We start from the raw sequence: 24,740 nt of genomic DNA, 5'->3' as shown, positions 1-24,740 counted from the left end.
TGCTAAAAGCTTGAGAACCAAGCAGCCTGTGTGGGCACATTGCATATTTCCTTGTCAACATCCAGGGTATTACGCATGATGGTTCTTGTATGGAAGAACTGTGCCTGCCCCTGCTCAAAGGGGAGTCAAGGGAGAAAGCATAAGTAGGGTCAAAGTTTGCCTTAAAGGAAGTGAGAAGAAATGGGTACAAGAACTCAGATGGAAGTGTTAGCCCACATCAGTGGTCGTCAGGGTGTGGTCCCCGGTCCAGCAGCATCAAGATCACTGGGAACTTGTTAGAAATGAAGATCCAGAGTGAGAAATTCTGCAGGTGGCTTCAACACTGTATTTTACCAAGGGCTCCATGATTCCGAAGCTGGCTAAAGTTGAGAACCCCTGGCCTAGGTACTGAGGAAGGACTGATTAACCTGGAGCCTGGTGAGCTGGTGGAGGAAGCAGAATGGAGCTGGCAGAACAGTGAACATAGAGACGTGGTACGTCCTGTCCCAGCTCTGATGGGACTTCATGGCATGACCTGGAGTAATTTGATTTGGCTAGCTCAGGAAAAATGGGTCTACCAACCTCTGCTTTCCTACTCCATGTCATGATGAGAAATGAGAAAAGCCTTTGGAATCTCTACAATATTATCTAGCTATAATTTATGTTTAAATTAGGTGTTTAAAACCATTTATAATCAAATAGACAAACACAGATTTCATTTCTTTTAAAAGGACACTGCATTCATAAACACTCAATAAATGTTTACGAGGGGCACCTGAGTGGCTCAGTCAGTTCAACATCCAACTTAAGCTTTGGTCATGATCTCGAATTTCGTGAGTTCAAGCCCCACATTGAGGTTTCTGTTGTCAGCACAGAGCTTGCTTTAGTTCCTCTGTCTCCCTCTCACTCTGCCCCTTCCTCTGATCTCTCTCTCACAAAAATAAGTAAACATTAAAAAAATTAAAAAAAATAAATGTTTATGAAAAGAATGAGTGGATGAAGTGAATCAGTAAATCAATAGAAGAGGGAGAAGCTGGATGCCATGTCATAGCATGAGGGTTCTCTCCAATGTTGCAGGTGGGTGACAGGTATTGGTGACAGTTATACTTGGAGAGGTAGCAAGCAGAGCAGGTGACAAGTTGAGGGCTGTGGCCCACAGAAGCGGATGGGCTGTGCCGCCATTCCCTGAGAGAGAGTGCTGGAAGATGAACAAAGCAGACTGGGAGGGGGATGTTATCTTTAATCCAGAAAATGCTGACTTGGGAGTTCCTAGGGGAAACATCATGGCAGTGGTGGTATCTCCAAATCCAGAGCTGAGAGGAGGGGCCTGGCTAGAGGTATACATCTGTGTGTCATATGACTGGGGGTGATAAATGACACTGGGAGGCTGGATGGCGTCACTTGTGGGAAGACTGCAGAATGAGAAGAGAAAGCATGAAGAGGAACTGGCCCTGAGCGGTGCCCACATTGACTTGAGGCAGAAGAGCCTGAGCCTGGACAGAAAGAAGAGAGAGGACTGAGAGGGAGGCAGAAGGCCAAGGCCATTTGGCTGTCTTTGTAAACAAGTGTGGTTCCAATGTCTTCTTTTCCAAGTATGCTCTGACCACTCTGCTGACCGTCATAACGCACACACTCTGGTCAGCGCTCCTGGTGGCCCTGATTCTGCTATAAGCCTTTCATTGCTTTTCCCCTCCTGATAAGCGATGCCATTTTCTTCCTTCCTTCCTTCCTTCCTTCCTTCCTTCCTTCCTTCCTTCCTTCCTTCCTTCCTTCCTTGTCTTCTCATCACTAGGATATAAATTCCATGAGATTGGAGGATTTTGTCTTTTTAAGAAATCAACATATTTTCAGTACCTAGAAAGAAACGTGCTGGGGCACAGCAGGCGCTGGTTGAGTGAATGAATGGGCGCATGAATGAGGCCCCAAGCCAACCTGAATGGGTCTAGCCGTGAGTAAGAAATGAGGAGAGAGAGACAGAGAGAGAGAAAGCATAGACGCCCTGTGAGACGTTTGTCCGTGGGAACAGGAAAACCGAGAGAGGTAAATGGAGGGTTTGGGAGTGCTTGGTGGATTGCTGGGGGGAGGGTCTGGTTGCAATTTGTTTACAGTTACATGTGAGTATTCCAAAGCCAAAGTTGAGAGGAAGAAGTTTGAGTTAGGGGAGAGAACAGATAAATATTAAGGTATTGTTTCTAAGATGTAGGGGACAGGGCTTGACACTGGAGGGGAAGCCTGAATGGGTGGAGGGGGGTCCACAGATAAAGCCCATTTTTTTTTATTGTTTATTTATTTTGAGAGAAGGAAATGCAGAATTCAAAGCAGGCTCCAGACTGCAAGCTGTCGGTAGAGAGCCCGATGAGGGACTCAAACTCACGAACTGTGAGATCATGACCTGAACTGAAATCAAGAGTCAGATGCTTAACAAAGGCATCGCAGGAAAGCCTTTTGTTGTAGATAAGGAAGATACCAATGCTTCCTTCCAGGGGCTTCTATGTTCTTGCTGAGCAGGAGAGGGGGTTGCACTCAGGAGCAAGGGGGAGAAAGGGATCAGAGGGCTGACGCATATGGTTTGCACAGTCCCTGAGAGGAAAGTAACTGCCCGGCTGTGGGAGGGCCTGTGAGCGTGACTTTCCCACATAAGCGGCCTGTCCATATGCACTATGACCCTTGGGATTTTGCAGATGATAAAGGGGCAATAGCTCTGGGGCCTCATCTTCAGAAAGGTGTTCAGAAGACTCAATACACACGGATCATGCGTGATACCCCATGATATCTCACAGCATGCGGCTGTCATCTCTCTCCCATCCTGTGCTCCCCGGCTAGCAGCCACCTACCTTCTGACCCAGCGGGGCCATTTCTGGACATGTCCCACATCTTCCAAGGTTGGTGTCCCAGGGGGTCCTTCCCCCTTGGTTCTTCCTGCTCTCTGTGTCCGTGGCATTGACAACAATACTCCCTAAAGGCTGGGCCCTGGCCCTTCCCTCCCAGTCACACGAAGAGTGACCACCTGGACCGGTGAGCAGACCCTTGGTACTGCTTGCCCAGCGTTGGTGGGGTATGGGGTTATTCCAGTCCACGAAAGATTGACTAAATTATTTTGGAAATAAAGAGTTATGATGAGGAGACATTGAAGAAATATAAGAAGGGTGGAAACAGGGAAGGAAATGGGATGGAGGATAATGCACAGGGTGAAGAAGTGAGGATCAGGAACAGTATAGGCCTTACCAGTGTGAAGGATGGCATTTTGAGTAGAATTGAGTTCTAACCCCCTAACACGCCTTAGAAGCTGATCTTACTTGGAAGTAGAATTTTTACAGAAGTAATCAAGTTAAAATGATGTCATGATGGGGGTCCTGATCTGAAAGGACTGATGTCTTTATAAGAAAAGGAAATTTGGACACAGGCATGTCCAAGACCATGTGAAGACACAGGGACTTTCCTCTACAAGCCAAGGAGAGACGGGCTGGAACAGACCCTTCCTTCAGAGCCCTCAGAAGAAGAAACCCACCCTGCCCACATCTGGGTGCTAGCCTTTTAGCTTCCTGAACTGTAAGACAAGAAATTTCTGTTGCTTAAGCCCCCACGTTGTGGTACTTTGTTACGGTGACCCTAGCAAATGAATACAGATGGGGTGAGGGCTGGGGAGAGGGTAGGTGGACACTAACAAAAGTGCAACCTCCTTCCCCCTCATCTTTCAGGGGACAGGTTGACGGAGTTGAATACTATTATCAGGATTCAAATATTGTGCTTTGTCCCGGACATCACCAATAGGAGTCTCTTCTTTAGCTGCTTTGGAAATGAACCTTTCTGATTCCCAAATATAAGAATCAAAACTAGCAACCCAGGGCTGAAGGTGGAGGGTAGGTTGGGGTTGAAGTGAATGAGAGTGAGGGCAGCCTGACCTACGTTGGTCAAGGCGCTATGGTTTCCAGCCAGCCAGGGCTGAGAAGGCCTGCTGTAGCTTATGGTCTTATGCTGCACTTGCCTGAGATGTGAGGAAGGAAGTCTGCTCTGAGGTCAGAGAGCTGGTCCTTGGTTTTGCAGAACATGATTCTGGAAGAGGAATTGATTCTAAGGATCTGGTAGGTTCAACATTCTAGGGAATTGCCTTGTTTGTGAAAAGCCAGAGCAGCCCCAGTCCTGACATTTAAAATGCCTTCTATTGAGATGGAAGGTGAATGCATGGTCGCAATGAAAACATGACAGCGACAGCAGACACCTCTGCTCAATACACACGAAATAGCAAGTCCTGGAGTGGATAATTTCACTTGACTTGTCAACAACCTTTGAAATTAAGTAAATTGTCTTTGTGTTAAACAAAAATTGGACTAGAGGACCAAGAAATGATTCGAGGCCTCACAGACACAGGACAGTGCAGACAGGACTGGAACACAAGCTTCTCTAGCTCTGAGTCTGTGTTTGTAGGTGACGGGGACCCAGTCATTGGTGGGGGAACCGCACCTGGGAGCACCACTGAAAGCAGGCAGCCTTGGCTCAGGTTTGCATCTCATGCTAGGATGCAATAGTGACAGCTTAGCGACAAGTGTCACTGTAATAATACACAAAGGATCCAGAGAAACTGTGTGTGTGTGTCTGTGTGTGTGTGTGGAAGAGGTGTCAAGTAGGAAGACAGAAGTAAGATCCTACACAAGAAAACTGATGAACTGGCTGGCTGTAAGGCTGGATGATAAGAGAAATAAGAGAATGGACAGCTGGTTGACAGAGTCTGGGAATTGAAGGCTGGACACAGAAAGAGCTTCTGAGACTCCCTTCCACGAGAGACCATGACGTGCATGATGCTCCAGAATGGTGCGATTAAGAGTGAATCTTTCATAATCAGAGGCTGTGTGACCATGCTAAGGATGTCAAAAAGTGCTTTATGTCTTGATTGTTGTTTTAGTGATGGTTTGCATAAGAATTCCAAGGGAAGTACAGGCCTGTTGCTGGAGGTTGAGGGTGATTTGGACGGAGGACAGACAGAAAGCAGAACTCCTCACCTCCAGTAATGCTCCCCCTTCTTTGTCAGGAGACATTAGACCCAAAAGAACTAAAGGAATTAAGCGGAAGCTCCAGCTGGTGGAACTTTTGTTAAGGGGCTCGGTACTATCCTACTCAAAACACTTGTCACGGGGCCCAGAGGCTCTGGGACTTGGGAGTCCACAGAGTTGCCCTATTCCTGTTTTCTGGCCAAGGAGAGGGGAAGGAGAGTACTGTGTTCTCTGTCATCCTGTCCCAAAGCACTCAAACCACTGTGCTGTGGATGGAGGCCTTTCACAAAGTATTGGGTAACCAGTAATTACTGAAAAGTACTGGCTTTTCTCTAAACAGCTTTCACTGTGAAAAGAACCAGGTGCCCAAGGCTATTTTGTACCGCACAAGTTAGGCAGTCCTAGAAGTCCCAATTTGACTAACTTATTTCTTCTTGAAGTGTAGTGAGGATATCCAGCCTCACCTGAATTCTCTCTTCAGCCTATGGGCATCTCATCAGTTCACTNATGCCCCCCCCCCAGGCAGCCCCCCCCCCCCCATCCCAGCTTTTTAGTGCTAGAAGGCACTCATTCCATCCCAAATATCCACGGAGTAGATTCACTGTCCTCCGGTGCTCCAGTAAGAAGTTTGTGCTTGAAGACCCTAAAACAGAAGGTGCATTTCCTGTTTTAATCCAGGACCCTGAGTCTTTCTGCTTTGTCCTTACTAACTTCATACCTAGGGCATCATTGGTCTTCTCTGGATGATGGGATGGTGAGAAGGTTGTTCTGGGGCTATCATAAGAATAATAAGGGCAAGAAAATTCATGGGAAATTTACAAGGACCAAATCAATTGTATGAATTCAAGTTTAGGCCACTGTTGTATATACTTTTTTCAAGATAAAAAATAATTCCTTGGGAGGGAAACATACCTGTTAAGAGCCCCAGAAAGTAGAGATGGGAGAATGACAAACTCTTTTGCATGGATCAAGGTGAAGTGACACACTGAGTCTGGGCAAGGTTGGGCAGGCTGATGAAATTGTGACGTGTCTTTACTCTCTGCTAAACTTATATCTGCTCGGTGAGGTGAAATGATTATATTCTGCTAAGTAGAATGGAAAAAGAAAAGGCATTTATTTATAAAAACAAATTTGTAAGAGAAATATGACTGGGGGATCCGTAAGATGATCAAGTTATTAACGTTGCCCTTCAGTAATTTGCCAGGAACCCCATAGCAACTTCCAGCTAGAGAGTGAGACCCGGCATCAGGAAAGCCACATTTACAAACTTCACAATTTTCCTAAGGTCCTGGCCCCTCCATGGACATTCCTTCTAATGCTCCCAGAAACCACATCAGACTGGTTTCACAAGAACAGTTACAAATTTCATCCATCATGGAGAGTTAGAGGCAGGCAATTTATTGCGTCCAATTCAAAGATTGTGAAAAAATCCTTCAGATTTGGGTGCCTTCCATGTCTTTTAAATAAGTTGAACATATCCTTTGGTTCTAAGGAAAACAGCTTGTAAAATGTTTGGGAGCTCTGGGGACATCAAACAGCTCTTGGAGGAGTGCATTTTAATGGTTTACTTGTAAAAAAATCAGTAAAAGAAGTAAAAACACATGGTTTAAATTCCTCTCAATAATACGAGGTATTTTTGTAGGCGTCTTTTCTTTTTCCTGAGGGCTTCAACACATCTTTGAGTGCTTATCCCCCAAATACTCAAAATAACCCTCAGATATACTGATATAGACAAAGAGATGGTCACACTGTAACATTGCCTTTGTGTCGGGCCTGGGTCCTGGGTAGGAGACTCTGGGTTCATCAAGAAATGGGGTTGGGGGAAGAGACAAGAATATCTGTGGAGTCATAATTAATTAGGGTACAGAGGCAGCTGAGTCAGGAGTTCAAGGCTCAAAAGCTTACAAGCTCCGAGCAGGTAACATTAAGGCTTGAAGTGAATCTTGAGAATTAAGAATGGAGGGTTGTGTGGGGGGAGAAGCTTGAAAACTATAGAGCCCTTGCTTGCCAATGCATTCAAATTCAACTGAAACTACACCCTGGCTAAAGAGAGCAGGTCTGTGGGCAGTACCTGCTAGCGACTCATGTCCTGCTTCAGGCTCCCTTCCTTGGCTATATATTAGAACAAGAGAGGGATAGCGACTTACTTCCCAAAAGTCAACAGATAGAAAGTGGTGGTACCTTACACAATTCCTGCTACCCTTGCACTCAGATGAGTGCACAAGCTGGCAGGAGCCTGCAGAACACGGGTGAGGATAGGCCTGGGTCAAGTTCACGTGACCTTGAGCCAAAGACATCACCTTATCGGTGTGAGGTTTCTCAACTGTAAGACAGGGGCAATGGTGATTACTTCGTTGACCTGTGAGGATGGACTATTAAGATGGTCTGAACCATTACTGCAACAGTTGACTTCTCCTCTCAGACATTACTTTAACAAGTGGTTTTTGGGTGCCTTCTGTGTGGCCTGCACTGGGGATAGGGTGGTGAGTGAAATCAGATGTGATGTCTTCCCTCTTATAGCTCAAGGTCTAGTGGAAGGCACTGGCATTACTGAGGTGACCCCACAAGCAAGCGTGGCCAGAGACAGTGAGGCTGTGTGTGGGACAGCCAGAAGCTCAGACTCATGGAGAACCGAGGAGCAAGGCAGGGCTGGTGCAGACACGGAGGAAAGGGGTGAAGTCACTGCGAAGTAGGATGTAGTAGGAGCTCCACTAGTTTCTCATTCCATGACTGACCCAGGAGCAACCGCAGGATGCTTTGGGCTGCCCTGCCTCTGTTCTTAGCTCATTCATCCTGTGCTTCTGAACCCCCTCCCTGCTCCCTGACTGCTCTGGTCGCAGGGTCCCATCCCATTTCTTTCTTTTTTTTTTTTTTAATGTTTTATTTATTTCTAGGAGAGAGAGAGAGAGAGAGAGAGAGACAGCATGAGCAGGGGAGGCTCAGAGAGAGAGGGAGTCACAGACTGAAACAGGCTCCAGGCTCTGAGCCGGCAGTCAGCACAGAGCCCGACGCGGGGCTCGAACCCACGAACCGTGAGATCATGACCTAAGCGAAAGTCGGACACCCAACCGACTAAGCCACCTAGGCGCCCCGGTCCCATCCCATTTCATAGCACTCCTGCGATAGCACTTCATCTCGGAGCCCTCTTCTCTGGCTCAGCTGTGAGCACTTGTCCAGATTTACACTTTTCCCTCTCTGACTCCGCCTGTCACTACATAGTCCCGGCCTCTGCCTCATCTGTCCTGGTCCTTGTTGCTGAGACCATTGTCCCTGCCCTTCTCTTCACTGGGAAATGATACCCAGAAGCCCTAATACTTTTTGGGGCAAGATCCTTGTTTGCATGCAACAGACGCTGACTCTGGCTAATGATATTAAGGAAAGGGATTTGTTGAAAGGCTGTTGGGCAATTCAGAGGACCCCTGAGAAGGCCATGGAATAGTCCAGTAATGGTCAAGCACAAGAGAAGATAAGCCATAGGCAGGATGACTGCCCAATCACACCCAAAGCTGGTCTAGTGTGATTTCTGTGGCCACACCTCTCCATCTAGAGGCCCCATCTGCCCAGCAGTTTCAGCAGCACTGACCATGCTCACAGGGGCTAAACGCTCTGCTGCCGCCCTCCAGAACCTCAGCCTTTCGGCACTGAGGCAAGTCAGGAAAAGGATGGCTTGCTTGTCAAGCCCATGGGAAAGCATCAGAGATTTCTTCTTTCAGAATAGGAAGCAGATGCTACAAGACTGGCTGAGTCCTAGCTCCGAAAGCACAGAGAAGAGACATCTCAGGTGCTCTCTCTCTGGCCACATTCTGAGTCAGTTATAGAATGGAAGTCGGTCTTAGAGATTGACTAGGTGATGAAGAGTGAGCCAGAGTGGGAAGGAAATGGTGCTTGTCTTCCAGCTTGGATCACACAGTGATGCAGGTAACACTTGTTAAGATGGACAGAGGGGAATCAGCTTGAGGTAGTCATGGGCAAAATACACATGAGATACCTGTGAGGTGACAAGTGGATTGTGGAATTTGCACCATATTTGACATATCATATATGCTCAGTAAATTCTTGGCAAATGAATATATTGACCTGAAGGCCATAGAGAAGATGGGGACTGAAGCTAACAAGTAGGCATGGGTTTATGCAGGGGAGAAACAACAGAGGTTTCCTCGCTGACAACCCCACCAGCACAAACAGCCCTCTTTCAGGCAGGCTGCTCAACAGAGTTCATGATAACATGTCCTTTTGGGGGCCCTGGGCTCTTCTCAAGAGCTCCCGGCATCAAGGGTTGCTTTTCCTCTGTGGTGACAAGTTCCTGGGGCCTCAGTCCTTTCTCCTTTCCCTGTGGAACTCTTTGGTCCTCATTTTCCTGGTACTCCTCCTACTGCTACTTCTCGAATTTTCCATGGTGTTCCCCTAATGCCAGAAAATAGGGAGCTTGTGTAGGCTTTTGGGAGAGAGCAGGTTTCTTTGAAGCTTCCTGCCCTATTTTAAAAAATCATGCAAATAATGTTTTATCCTACTCTGTAAGATGTTTGTTGTAATGTAAAGGGCTAAGAATTTACTTTTTTTTTTTTTTTTTTTTTAACCACTGAAGAACATTGACATTCCTGAATCACATGTGTTCTGCAGCTTCAAATACTTTGGCGTTGCTCTGACCTTGCTGCAGTGTGAGAGGAGTCGCTGGCATCTGCTCCTGTTAACCCTCCTGCACCCCATGGAGGGGACAGCTCCTCAGTCTCCTCTTCTCATCTTCCATGACGCCTCATACCCATGACTTATGTTTATGAGCCTGTTGAATTTAGGCAAGGCCAAAGAGGCAGATCTATGTGGCCACAACTGTCATTAGTTAAAGGGATCTTAGTGGTTTCCTTGTCTAAGGAATAGAAGACACCTGCACCCTGGGACTCCGGCGCCCGAAACAGATGGGCTTCTGTCACTATCACAAACTCTGTCCCTTAGAGCCTTAGGGCCCTTTCCAGCATGGCATTCTAGGGAGCTGTGGCCACGTGCACAGAACGGGCATTGGAATTAACACCTACGTGTTATCCTTCAGATGGTTGAACTCTCACCATTTTACTGGAGGCCGAGGGAGGCTGGGATTTACAAGGGCTTCTTGATGTGGGCCTGAGCTGGAGCCTGGTCTCCTGATGTCCAATTTAATCTGCTCTGAACTGTATACCTCAAGGGAGGGGCATGACAGGCAGAGATCAGTCATCCTTCCCTGTCAACTCCTCTTAAGGGGCTTCAACACAGTTCTGTTTAAAATTCAAGCTGAAATGACAGGGGCACCTGGGTGGCTCAGTCAGTTAAGCATCCGACCCTTGATTTCAGCTCAGGTCATGACCTTGCGGATCATGAGTTCGAGCCCTGCAACAGGCTCTGTACTGACAGGGCAGAGCCTGTGGCTGCTGGCTTCCACCTACGGAAACACACCAGCTGTTCTCTGCAGAGTCCATGGGTTTCTCCAGGCTCTGCTAAGGTGACAGGCCATCTCTTGCTCTTTTGTATGCCCACAGTGAGGGGCAAAGTGAGGGGCACAGGAAAGTGGCCTAGGGACCCGGCCGTGTGGCCAAGGGCAAAACTGTGACTGAGACCATTCTCGTGGGCTACCTTTCGGGCCAGAGGGCCACCTGTCAGGGGGTCGGGTCTCCTCATAGGAGCACTCTCCTATGAGAACAGGAGCACTCTCAGGAAGCATGCCATTTTCTGCTGCCCACGTTTTCTTTCATGGTTTAACAAATTTTCAGTGAAAATGCTAGCCATATCTATGGAACACACCAAATAAAAGAAAGGGTCTGCTATCCAAAAAATTAAAGATGGGTCCCACATACAGTGCCAAGAAGTGACAGGGTTGTCCGAGGATTCCAAGGGGAAGAAAGATTCAGGTTTTGCAAGAGGAGCAATTCCTGATAAGCATCTTGGACAAGACCTCTCTTTATTCTGGAGCACATCTTCCCTGACTGTTAGGAGTGTGGAGTCGGGATTTTACAAAACAGATTGTTCCCTTACAGTTTCTCTCCGGCATTTGCTCCTCACACCCTGCTAGCTACATATATAAGTATATTTTATACTTAAGTATGTGTGTACTTTAGTGTATTGTCTTTTCTATCATTTTATCCAGAAGTATTAACCCAAGAATACACAAGGAGCCACTGGCAAAGATTTTGTCACTGGGTTATCGTAGTAGCAAAGTATCTGCAAACAAGAATAAGTTACGCATTTAACAATAAACAACTTGGCATGAATAAGGCATTCAAGGGTGTCTGATGAACTGTATTACATATTAATTAAAATAAAAATTTAAGTACATATATACCCATGTGTGTGTCTGGATCTGCAGCTCTACCTATACATTCATATACCTTTGTTTCTAATCCATCTAAATTGCAAAACATACATGGATTTTATCTCTGTATTGTCATTCTAGTGAGGATTTTTATTTTTGTATTTCTTATTTACTTTCAAATCTTCAATGAAGAGTGCATTCAAAATGAAAATAGCTAATTTTTCTAATTATAAATGTAGTAAACACTCTGACATCTCAAGGAATTGAAATACTCTAAATAAGTGGAATCACTTGCAATGTTAGTATATATGTTAGTGGGATTTTGTTCATCTCTCCAGTTTCCTTTTATTTTTCCTATATGTACATGAATGAGATGTACTTACACATGCAAACCCATATATATACCTACAATAAAAGGAGTTCAGGGTTTGCAGAATTTTTCAGTCATTTTTTATTTATCTCACCTGTTGAAATATCACAGATATCATCCTCTGAATAAGTGCTGATTTTATTCATTGTTTTAATGAGCTGGTTGGCATTGTGTCCTATGGAATGCATCATTCATGTGTATTTGTCCAAGCTTCTAGTTCCCTAGAAGTAGAATAATACATTAAAAGAGATGGAGATTTTAAGGCTTTTTTTGTATATTTCAGGTTACTTTCCAGAAAGATTTTACCAACTTCTACTTCTATCAGTGTTCAGATTTGTCTCCATATACCTTCATTTAAACTTTTGCTTATTTAGCTACTGAAAATACTGGGATTTTTGGTCTTGATTCGCACTCAGAGAAAACTTTCAGGCCAAAGCCAGGCATGAAGGAACAGTGGAGATTCTTCTGAAAAGGAAAAAGCGTTATTAATTCAAACGATGAGCATTTCGAGCTTTCATGTGTACACAATTCACTTCCAAAAGTCAACAACAAGAAGTAGAGAGCTGAAATATCATAGGTTGAGAGTATATAAGAAACAGATTTTGTGGTGTCATCCAATTCCAGTGGAGAGTCATGCTTTATCTCTCATCTCTTTATTTATGGTATTTTTTTTTCCCCACCAGCTGGAAATAAGCTACAATTATTCAATTAGAATACATTTTTGGCACTATTTTTGTCTTTTCATTATGCATGCCCCAAGTATTTACTTCTGACTACAGACTTACTTTGTAAACATCTCTCTTATCTTTGTATCCATACACCCATGTTGATTTTACAATCACAACTAGAAAATGTTTTGATTTTTTTACTTTTACAAAAACATAGTGCATGTCCAAGGGGTATATAGATAAATGGTGTGCAAGTGCTAAGTATGTATGTGTACATGTATATACTTGGGTTGGGGGCTAGGGGAAGGACAAGGCCAGAAAGGAAATCTGGGATGTTTACTGATTCCTCTGAAACTGCATCCCATTGTCAGGACTCAGATTTGCAATGTGGCCATCGTAGTCCCGGGGAGGTGATTGATGCTATTGAATTCCCATGGGGGTTATCAGATATTATTCTTCTAAAGCTAGAGTTTGGGAAAGTCAGTGTCCTGCACACTCACCTGCATTCAGAGGTGGGAGGGACCTGGATTTTCCCATCTTCTGATTTCCAGCCCATGTTCTCTCCCTCCCAAGCTGCTGCTTTACCCTTCAGAAGTCCCAATTCCCTCTTCCTCCCATGCCCCATACCTGAGACACTGATGGAATTTGGAGGTATGAACCAGGAAATGTGGATCTGGCCCTTTCCTGCATCTCACTCTGGTGCCTCCCAGTGATTTGTGCTCCTGGGTGAAACTGTTGGACCACAGCCCTCTGATCATAATCCCTCTGTGTCTCTCACTTACCAGGAGCTCACCAGAGCACAGGGGTTACGATGCACTAGCGTTCTGGGCAGACAGGCTCTCTGCCCCGGTGTGGAGCCCAACTGCCCATCTGGAGGATCTGGTTTTCTTTGTCTCCTTGCAGGAAGCCCCTTACCATGCTCACCACTATGGCAGATTAATGAGATCCAGGCATGGAAAGGATGACCAAAAGGCCCAGGACAGGCTCTTAGACCCCGCACATAATCTGCTCTTTGGAGACCATTTTGGTGGAAGACGTCAGTCACACAATCACCCTTTTTTGAGGTCCAACTCAGTTGAGCAGTATCTGTGCAAGGATCTTGCACGATCTTGCACAGATTCCTGATTTTCATCTCAGCAGCCAGCTGGCATAACATATCACTTGGCCAGGCAGCAAAAGTTGGCATGTTCTCAGTGGCCTTGACTCCCACCCAGAAATCTTATCTCTGGTAAAATGGCTCCTCAGATCAGCCGCAAATTCTTCTTTGGCTGGGGAAATAGCTTGTAGAAGAGTTTAACAGGAAATGCCATAGACATACTTTGTTCTGTTCGCAATGGGCACGTGGAAGCACCCTTCTCTCTGAATGTTTCAGAGCAGGTTGTTACTTCAGATCCTTCAGAGCTTTGACCCTGGAACAAATGTGTCCTGAAATCCACCATCATCCCTATTTTTCACCTCCCTTGCCTATTTCCTTGCTTCAGGCTTGCTCAACAATTCCACGGCCTTGCTGACTTTTTAATGCACACTACAGGCAGAACCTTATGCCAGCTGGTTCCTTCTAAAGTTACCCGAAGTGCTCAAAATCCTTCTTAGAACACCCTGTCTCCCCTCCTTATTGTGGCTCTCACTTTTCACACTTTCTACCAGGAGGGGTCTGTTTGGGAGTCTACCTAGGACCATTGAGGTCTAAGTTCCATCTTTGCAGACAGTTTGGCCTAGAAAACATACTGCCATAGGGATATACTACATGATATCCCAACCACTCAAAGGATACCTTTAGTTCAGGTGTAACTAAAACAAAGGCACTCTAGTTATTTGCTTTAGGATGTAATTATCTCACATTTCGTTCTCATCCTAAGTTCCTTATGCTATTTCACACTGGGTGATGTGGTAGGCAGGATAATGCCCCCACAGATGTCCATGTGCTAATCCTTGGAACTTGAAAATGTGTTATCTTCATGGTAAAAAGGACTTTACAGATATGATTAAGGATTGTGAGATGGGGAGGTTACTTAGATTACTCAGGTGGTAAACGGAAGAACTTCCTGCTGAGGTCACAGAAAGAGATGTGAGAAGGGAGTAGGGTCAGGGGAATAAGGTCAAAGGTGAAATGTTACAAGCTTTGAAGATGGTGGAAGGGGCCACCAGCCAAGGACATTCTCTGAAAGCTGGAAACTGGATCCAAGAAAGAAAGTAGATCTTTCCCTAGAGCCTCCAGAAAGAATGCAGCTCTGTTAACACCTTGATGATTTAAGCTCAGGGAGACCCTTGCCAGGCTTCCAATCTGCAGAACTAAAAGATAACAAATTTGTGTCGTTTGGAGCCACTGAGTTTGGTGATTGGTGATGGCGGCCATGGAAAGCCTGTACAGGAGAGATGGAGTCATGTATCATTCCTTAGGTTCAGGCTGGTCTCCCACGTACTCTATTTACCAATGGCTTGGTGGAAACTTTCTTTTTGCTGCAGAAGCAGAATCATACTCCTCATTTATTTCCTTTTTGGATTTCAACATTCATGGCATGCCATTATCCCTCAGTTTTCCTTTACCCCAAGGCAGCTCGGTGGCTTTTTTTGAAATGGCTTATCTCCAATGAAGAGACACTCTTTCTTGCTTTTCTCAGCTGATTAGGCAACAGTAATATGGTATGAGTGTATTAAAATTCTTCTTAATTTACTCTCGCCAAGACTTCAAAGCTCCTTTTACTTGGAAGAAATAGAATAAGAAGGGAAGATAATTCCAGAATCATGAACCAAGGAACTGATTAACTAGGCATTGCTCAAGAGGTACATTAGCTAATGTTGAAAAAATTCACACTACTACTCCACCGTGCGCACTATTTTCTCCTGGTACCTTAGTTTTTGCTACTCTGGGGGTTAACAGGGCTTTTAGAAAAGCACTCAGAACCCTTCAGAGTAAATTTCAAATATACCACCTAACTCGAAATTGAGGCAAACAATACAATACAGTCTACAGATACCCTTTCAGATGAGAAAATCTAATTGTTTTCCTAAGGCACTATTTGTAATAGATGAACAGAAAAATAGAAATTTCTGGTGCACGGGGCGTCTGGATAGCTCAGTCAGTTAAGCATCCAACTTTGGCTCAGGTCACCATCTCGAATTCATGGGTTTGAGCCCCACGTCGAGCTCTGTGCTGACAGCTCAGAGCCTGGAGCCTGGGTCTGATTCTGTGTCTCCCTCTCTCTCTACCCCTACTGACTCACACTCTGTCTCATTCTGTCTCTCAAAAATAAATAAATATTTTAAAAATTAAAAAAAAAGAAATTTCATGTGCACAGATTCCCTGCAGAGCCTCTCCAGAAAGAAAAGCTGCATTTAATAAATGGAAATAAATCAGCTTTCCAGAGGATCTGTGTGTTTAAGAGGATCTCTGGTTATAAGATGTGATTTGCGCTATCTAACGGGGTTCTTATTCTAATCTCCACTCATTTGCAATTCACAGAGACCTGCTCTGTAGAAAAATTCAGAGATTTCACCACTGATGAAACCAATGGCCAGCAAAGCAACCATGAACCTGCTTTCACCCCACAAGCATTTGTGTTTGCTGACACCAGGTACGGGGAGTATCCAACCACCCGTGCCCACACACACCAAGCCTAGGAACCGCACTGACAGCCACCTCAGACCTCCATGGCTCCATGAATGCAAAAAGCCAGCCTCTGTCCCCAAGGCTGTGTGGGCACTCAGAATAGCCCTTCCAGCTGTACCCTTGTGTGCTGCTGGCCCAGTGCTTATCACCGCTCCCCCTCCCGTGCAGAAGTGTGCACATGGGGGAAGAGTGTGCCACCACAGGATTGTACATTGACATTGAGGGTCCCCCCCACAGTTGCTGGGGAGCCTGGCTTTGGCTCCAGACCTTACTGCCTGCCTGGGCCCTATCACTGTGTGTATGTCTGTCACTGGCCCCTGCAACTACGTGGGTGTCCACCATTGGCTCCAGGCCACCACTGACACCTGCGCTGATGCCTGACCACTGGACCTGGAGGTTCTTCTGAGGACCCAATAGCCCTTGCGGCCCCTGTGAACCCCTTCAGTGCTCACCAAGGCCCATAGTTGTCAGTCTAGAGAAATACAGTATGCACATTGATTATATCAACCCCTCTACCTTGGAAGGGGCAAAGCATCATCCATCAACCATGACTGACAAGTGTTCTGAGTATTGATTTGCCTTTTCTGCCTGGAGAGTCTTGGTCACCATCCCTATCTGAGGGCTTAAACTCTTAAATCCACTTGTGTGTTATATGTCACACGACATTACCTCAGACAAGCAAGCTGCTTCATGGTGCAGTGAGACCTTTCCCATACCACATACCCCAGAAACCACACATCCCATACCACACACCCAGAGGCCAGCAGGGAAATAACCTTTGACAAACACAGCTGAGACACAGCTGGAAACAATGCATTGTGAGGGGGGGCATGTTCCTCTGAATTGTGGCATTTGTCCTTAATCAATGACTGCTTTATGGTTCCATGACCCAAAAAGAGAATACAACAGTTGAAATCAGACAGTCTTCCTTTGAAAAGGGAAAATAAGGAACTATTTCTTTTATTGCCTATCATTATTTATTGTAAAGGCAAAGAACCACATGCATGAATAGACAAATATATTGAGGATAGAGAGTATAGGCATTTTCACATATATAAGGGTAGTTAATACATGTTAGTAATATTTAAGATCAATGGAAAGAAATGAACTACTTAATATGAATGTATGGGAACTTTTAGCTATAAACTTGGAAAAGATAAAAGTTTTATCTCTACCTTACATGCCATTCATAAGTATAAGTTCCAGATGGGCTACAGAGTTAAACAATAATAAAAAAAAAACTAAAAAGAAAAATTAGAAGGGAGAATGTTTATGACTCAGAAGTAGCAAAGGCCTAAAATAAGAAATACATTCTGAACTCATAAATATTGACAAATATGATGACATCAACATTCAAAACTGTAAAATCAAGAAGATTTCAAAAGGTTAAAAAAAGTAATAGACCTTAGTTGAAAAAGTTAAAAAAAAAAGAAACAAGTAAGTATTACTAACATGAGTAATAGATGCGAGACCAATGTCCTAAATATATGAAGACTTTTTTTTGTCTAATAAAAGACAAACACAAATAGAAAAATGGTCAAAATATCTGAAGGGGCTGCTCACAGTCAAGGACATACAAACTGACCGATAGTCCATTTCTCATCAGGAAAAGTCCATTTAAAATGGCAATGATACTATTTTAAGCCATAGGCATCATGAAATTTGCTGAGTTTGATCACGTTGGTGATAACAAAGTGATGGGGTTGGCGAGACTGTACGTGGACATGGTTAACTCTAACAAGAGCGTCATGGTAACTGTAATAACTGAAAATGGACACGCACTTTGATTTGAAAATTCCACTTCTTGAAAAATAACTGTATAGGTTCATGAAGAGGAAGATGCAGAGATGTATGTGGATGTTCACTGTAACATTATTTATAATAGCAACTCAAAATGAAAACAACCCAAGCTCCATCGGTGCAGAAATGCAGGCACTTGGACACGGGAGATAAACATGCAGTGGCATTAAAACATCTGCAAAACACATTACGCAGTGACAGAAAGGTTACGACACAGTATGTGCAGTGTAGCAAATTTATGTAAAATGAAAACAGGCACACATATCACATAAGCAGAGAACTGTGTACTTCTATAGATTAGTGCTGTCTAATAGGACTTTCTATGATCGAAATATCCTATAATTTTTGTTGTGTAACATGGTAACCACTAGCCACCTGTGGCTTTGACTATGTGAAACGTGGCAATTGTGGCTGAGGAGCTGAATTTCAAATTTTATTTAATTTAAAATCAGTTAAGTTTAAAATGCCGTATGTGGTGGGGTGCCTGGGGGGCTCAGTCAGTTCAGGGTCTGACTTGGGCTCAGGTCATCATCTCACAGTCCGTGAGTTCAGGACCCATGTCGATCTCTGTGCTGATAGCTCAGAGCCTGGAGCCTGCTTCAGATTCTGTGTCTCCCTCTCTCTCTGCCCCTCCCCTGCTCACACTCTGTCTCTTTCTCTCCAAAATAAATAAACTTTAAAAAATATTTTTTAAAAAGCTAGATGTGGCTAGTGGCTCCCTAAAGGACAACATGGCTGAAGATTCACACATGCATAAATCATTGCTGGAGGACTGTATTCAGCAGGTATCATATAAAAGTATTCCCGTATTACTTGTGTCATTGGATAAGTAAGATTTAAAGAGAAAAATATAGGAAACACTTTATTAAAAGATGTACAAAATATGTTTAAAAGAAAAGCAATTACTGGCCAAATCACATTTCTTTGGTAATAGGATGTCGCTGGAAATATGGAGGAGGGGCCAAACCAATCAACACTGACCTAGAGAAAGGCACAGCCCAAGAAGGTTGGTGCTGCCATCAGAGCTGGGACCCCATTCTGGGTGGTTAGGGTGGGAAGGGTAATGTCCTCTGAGGACTTGCGGCTGAACTGGAGAGACCTACATCAGCCTCCAAACAAAAGAGTGGGGATAGGGCCAAAACAGAAAGGTAAGAAGAATTAGGTGGGTCAGGAACCCAAAATAACTGGGCCTGCTTGCATGAGTCGCCGTGGGTGGATCAGTGCTAGCCTCTTGTCTCAAAAGCCCATGGATGTCTCCCTTCAAGTTGGGTTGTTCTGGTGGAAGTGGTCACAATGGACACTCCCTCTGTTGGACTTAAACAAGTAGCGTCCATTCAGCGCATCCTTTTCACCAACAGACCACGTCCCATGACTGGATTATCGATGTGCCCGGTGCAGATGGGTGAAGCATAGAACAGGAGCAGAAGAACAGCCCCCTTCAGAGCACCGATTATCAGGCACTGCAGCCCCAGCCGGAGGAATCACGCAGTTTGATTTAATGACTGGGAAATGCCTCACTGCTTCCCAAGCACTGCAGAGGAAAAGGCCTACCGAGGGTCTGTTTTATAGAGACCAGCCATCCAGCTCTAAGTGGGAACAGACATGTGCTTGTTTATTCATTTCCAGCTTCCTAAACATAATAAAAAGATCAGATTTAGTGGGTTAAACCCCATAGATAACAACATCCTGAGTTCATCATTTTTCTCAAGAACAGGATCTGGCCTCAGGGAATAAGCTTAAAAGCTGGATATTCTTCATCAGTATATTTTGTACGAGGTGCTAAGTGTTTTTCACTACCCTACTACTGTATAGGAGAGTAAATAAGAAAAAAAAAGGGTAATGAGGGAAGAGCTCTGATTAGGAATGATGGAATGCTGCATGTGGCAAGTGACTATGCCCACCAATTCTTCAGCTCAGCTCCCCCCACGTCCCCAGCCTACATGACTCCCTGCATGGTGCTCGGGAGCATAGGGGAGATGAGGCCACAGTGAAGGAAACCCGGGATGATGAGCAGCAGCAGGCTGGGAAGAAACCAAGACCCAGAATCCAAGCAGGAATGTACCCAAATCAGGCCAAGTCAGGTAGGCAGAGGGAGTGAGGCACAGGCCATCAGGAACAAGATGGCACACTGCCTCAGGAGTGCAGGGCAGTGGGGAGGACGCTTAAACAAAGGAAGATGGGGTCAGTGAGCAGGAGAGCCTGGCCAGGGAACAAGGTGACATGTGTGAGATGGGCCAACGGGACCTGGACAATCTGGTGGGATCTAGGATCAAGTGCCTGACTTTTTGGTAGTCATCCCCGGTTGCTCACACTGGGCACTAGTTTAGTAGGACCACAGGCTGAGTGGCTTAAACAACAGAAATGTATTGTCTCTCAGATCTGGAGGCCAGGGGTCTGAAAATAAAGCATTGGTAGGCTTGACTCCTTCTGAAGGTTGTGAATGGGAATCTCTTTCAGGCTGCTCTCAGTGGCTAAGGGATGGCCGTTTTCATGTTCACATGGTGTTTTCCCTATGTGTCTGTCTGTGTCCAAACTTTCTTTTCTTATAAGGACATTAGTCATATCTGATTAGGGCCCACCCTAATGACCTCATTTTAATTGATTACTCTCAAAATATAAACACACAAAGACTCCAAACTGTCTATGAGGTGAAAGGAGAGAGTGACTAAGAAAAGGAAAAGCATTTATAAAGACAAAATATTTAGACCTTTATTGTTATCTTAAAATGGGAAGACTGGATGTTCACCTTCACTATTGGACGGCCATTGGATGTCAACAGGCAATGGCCGAAAAAGGGCACTTGGCCACATGGGGCAACTGTCCTAAATAGAGATCTCACTAGCAAGTGACATCTACAACTTAGAGTCAGCTCCCCCATCTGCAAAAGGGAATACTTACAAAGTCCACCTTGAGCCACAAAGTCAACCTAGTAGATTTTTAGCATTATCTCCCCAAAGTAGGACAGACCAGTGGGGCTTGGTCAGCTGCAACAAGGACCTCAGGCTGCTGCCTTTGAGCTGCTGTAATTCAATACAAAAGTAAGGAAATCACATGTGAACTGAACACTCTGGGAATTTTTGAATCCTGACTACACACAAGCCCGTGAGAACACTTCACAGCATTTTACATCAATTCCCTGTACTAAAGAGGTCCATATGGACTCAAATTGTCTTGACCTTTGTTCATCTACTATTTCTTAAGTGGAGTTCTTGAAAAGCATGATGCTGACCCTTCACATGAAATGTGCCCAGCAGCTCAGATTGCCCAACAAAAATACAAAGGCACTTAGGACTCAACGATTCTCCAAACAATTGCGTTCCTAACTTCAATGTGTGCAGTTGCTGAATCTGCTTCCAATTATCCTGGGAAGCTGCAACCGTGGCCTCACCCTATGCTCAGGACAGTGTTGGGTTGCCATGAAGAGAGATGCGGAGAATGGTCACCAAGAAAGGCCATTTCCTTTTCTGTGCCGTCGGCATCTTTGTGTGGCCATGTTTATGACAAAGAGAGCCAAAGGGAGCCATATTCTTTCACCATGTATTTATTGAGCATTTTGATGTTTTGGAAAGTATTCAAGGCATTAAGGAAAGAAAGATGGAAGAAGACAAAGTTCTATCTTTGCGAAGCTTACATTTTAGTGGAGCAAACAAATGTCTATATCTCTATCTCTACCTATACTTACATCTGCATATCTCTATCTATGTCTCTACTGTACATGTGTGTGCAATATAATTACGTGTAGCAACGAGTTTTCTGAGGTCAAATAAAGCAGGACTAGGGGATGAGTATAAGGTGGAGTGAGGTTATTTATTTCTAAATACATGGTCCATGGATGGTCCTATGGAGAAGGTGATAGTTGGATCCGGATTTGATTTGAATGGAGTGAGCCAAGTACAGATTTGGAAAGCCAAAGCTTCCAGATGAAGGGAATGGTGAGGGTACAAAGTGGTGTGAGCTGGAGGGGTATGGCGGAGGGTTTGGTGGAGCCATTAGCCAAAGCTCTTGTGCAAACTGCAGGCTTGCGACACCCCCACCCCCAACCCAGGCCTATACTCTCCCTCCTTCACTTGGAAAAGGTATTATTAGTTCAGGCACTCAGAGGACATGCTTGGTCTCATCTTGCTGCTTCCTTATTCTTCCCATCTTTCCCACTTCCCCAATCACAGTGGCTAAATATTTAATCAATATATTTTTAAAAAATTTTTAATGTTTTATTTATTTTTGAGAGAGAGATCGAGACAGCGTGAGCAGGAGAGGGTCTGAGAGAGAGGGAGGTACAGAATCTGAAACAGGCTCCAGGCTCCAAGCTAGCTGTCAACACAGAGCCTGTTGCGAGGCTCAAACCCACGAACCGTGAGATCATGACCTGAGCCGAAGCCGGATGCTTAACTAACTGAGCCACCCAGGCACCCCTAATCAATATATTTTAAACACTTCATTGAAGTGTAGTAAATAGACAGAAAAGAACACAGAGATGTACAGCTTGATGGCTTTTTGTGGACTGCACATGCCCCGATGGAGACACCAAAAAGGACAGTGCCCCAGAAATCCTCGCACCCTCTTCCCTAACACTTCCCAGGGTAACTAATAACGTAATCAATCTGGCCCATCTCAGTGCTTTATGTAAATGGATTCACAAAGGGTGTGCCCGTTTCTATCGGGTTTCTTTCATTTACTTTAACATGATATTTGTCAGATTCATCTGTATCATTGTGTGTAGCTGTGCACCCTTCATTCTCATTGCATATGGTTCTCTGTAGTGGGAATATACCACAATTTATAAATTTATTCTATTAGTAGTGGGCATTGAACGGTTTCCAGATTTGGGATATTATAAATAGCGTTGCTATGAATGTCTTAGGATATAAAATTTGGTGAACATATGTATGTATTTTTGTTGAATGTATGCCTAGAAGAGGAGTTGCTCATTGAATAGGTGCATGTTAGGAAGTAGATATTACCAAAGAGTATTTCAACAGTATTGATTTGTTTAAAAATAATATTTATTTTTAGGATAATAAAAGTAGTGCATATTATTGTTGGGAATTTGGAAAACAGAGTAAAATAAAACAAAATGAAACTACATATTCGTTTTTATTTTCATAGTTACAGAACTGGGAACATGTTATATATCCTCCTGTTTTCATTTTACATTTGTAACATTTTCAATATAATTAAATTTGTTTCAAAAGCAAAAGTTTTAATGGCAGCATCTGGATGTCTCAACATAAATTTAATTGCTTAAATTTAAAAAATAGTTTATTATTGTAAACAATATTTCAGTGAATATTACTACATGAACTTTATGCACATTTCTGATTATTGTCCCAGAATATATTTTGAGCAAAGATTTCTGAACCAAAGGACTTACTACATTTAATGTTCTTGCTTTATGCAGCCCAATTTTTCTTAGAAAATTGAAAACAGAACTCATTTACAGTTCCACCAGCATTTGGCTGATTGATTCCATTGCCAACATAAGGATATACTATTTTATCAATTAGCGTTATATGATAGCAATTAAGATTAAATGTTTATATCTTAATTGGCCATTTGTGTCTTTGGTAATTACCCTGTTTGCATCTTTTGCTCCTTTTCTGGGGGAATTCAAGTTTTTCTATTGATTTGATAGTAATGTTATATTTTCGAATTATGAACTGCATCTTTATTGTGTCCTCATCTTTTAACCTATATTTTGCAATTGCTCATATCCTGTAAAAGAAGGCCCATCCTGTCCTATAGGCAGAAAGGGCTCAAGAGCTATAATTTACCTTCCTTGAAAGGAAAGTACATATATGTTTTAGATACACATCTTTACCATTTATTATGATTTTTATGTGTGGTGATCTATTAGTTGCTGATGATTTGTAATTGGAAAAGGCAGCTGGAAGTGTGACTCTGTCTGTTGTTCTTAAGCCTGTATAAAGGATAGAACTAGAAGTGACCTGNTCAGCTTGCAAAAGTAAACACGTAAAACTTTCATTTTGCACACGTTTACAACCATTCCAATGTTAGAATGCATAATATACGACTAGCATTCATTTTAGATGTCCTGCTTCAAGAAACTTAAAAGTGTAGATAAACCACAGAACACTGGCTAATGTCTAGACTAAGACAATCTGTAAGTCACTAACTGCTTTTCCATTTATAATTCAGGTAAAACACAGGGTTTCTTTTTTCACAGGAGGTTTCTTGGTTTTAGATTGTGTGAACTATTAATAAAATAATTTCAAAGCCACTTTCAGAATTATTCGAATCTCATGTCTTCTATTGAATCAAAAGGACAAAGTTAAGCCAATGTTTCCAAATGGAAAATAACATTAATCAAAGGAAAAGTATGATTTAAACCTACTGCCACTGGAATTGAGCGATGAAAAAGAAAATGCTCTCTTGTGTTCGCTATTCCTCCCTACAGTGAAAATAGCCCATGCTTTGTTTTTAGACTTTACCAAGGGAGATACAGCAGAAAGTAAATCACAGCCAGAGGATCTCTTCCTTCCAGCTGTCTGTGTAGTCAGTATTGATCACCTCCATAATAACTGTGCTTTATGCTGATTTATCCACGGAACACTCCACATTCACTGGAGCAACTCCCTGGATTCCCAGAGCTTCTCCGTGGGAACTTGGGAAAGGGTCTTACATTGAACATACTGTGCTTTGTCCCCTGCACAGCACTCACAGACAGGAGATGGCTTATAGCAGCAGCCTGGATACCAGACTCATTAAAATGGGGATGTGAATCTCTGGCTCAGTGAAAATACCTGAATGTGTTTTGGAATCATGAGCAAGCAGTAGTCAGATTGAGGATCATTTGGTGTCTTCTTCTCAGACTTTAGCAACCATGCAACCATGCATGGGTCAGTGTTCACAGCTGACTGTGGGATAACATGCTTTCTGGTGTCTTATTATCTTTTCTTCAGCCTTACTGAAGTATGAGTGACAAAGAAAACTGTATATATTTAGGTTATACAATGAAATTTTTAAAGGTGTACAGCATGGGGAGTTAATATACACATACATTGTGAAATGATTTTCACTATCAAGTTAA

The sequence above is a fragment of the Crocuta crocuta genome, unplaced genomic scaffold, assembly GCF_008692635.1.
Source record: "Crocuta crocuta isolate KB4526 unplaced genomic scaffold, BGI_CrCroc_1.0 scaffold170, whole genome shotgun sequence".
Lineage (NCBI taxonomy): Eukaryota > Metazoa > Chordata > Mammalia > Carnivora > Hyaenidae > Crocuta > Crocuta crocuta.
The sequence above is the reverse complement of the archived record's forward strand: the minus strand, read 5'-3'. Positions refer to the sequence as shown.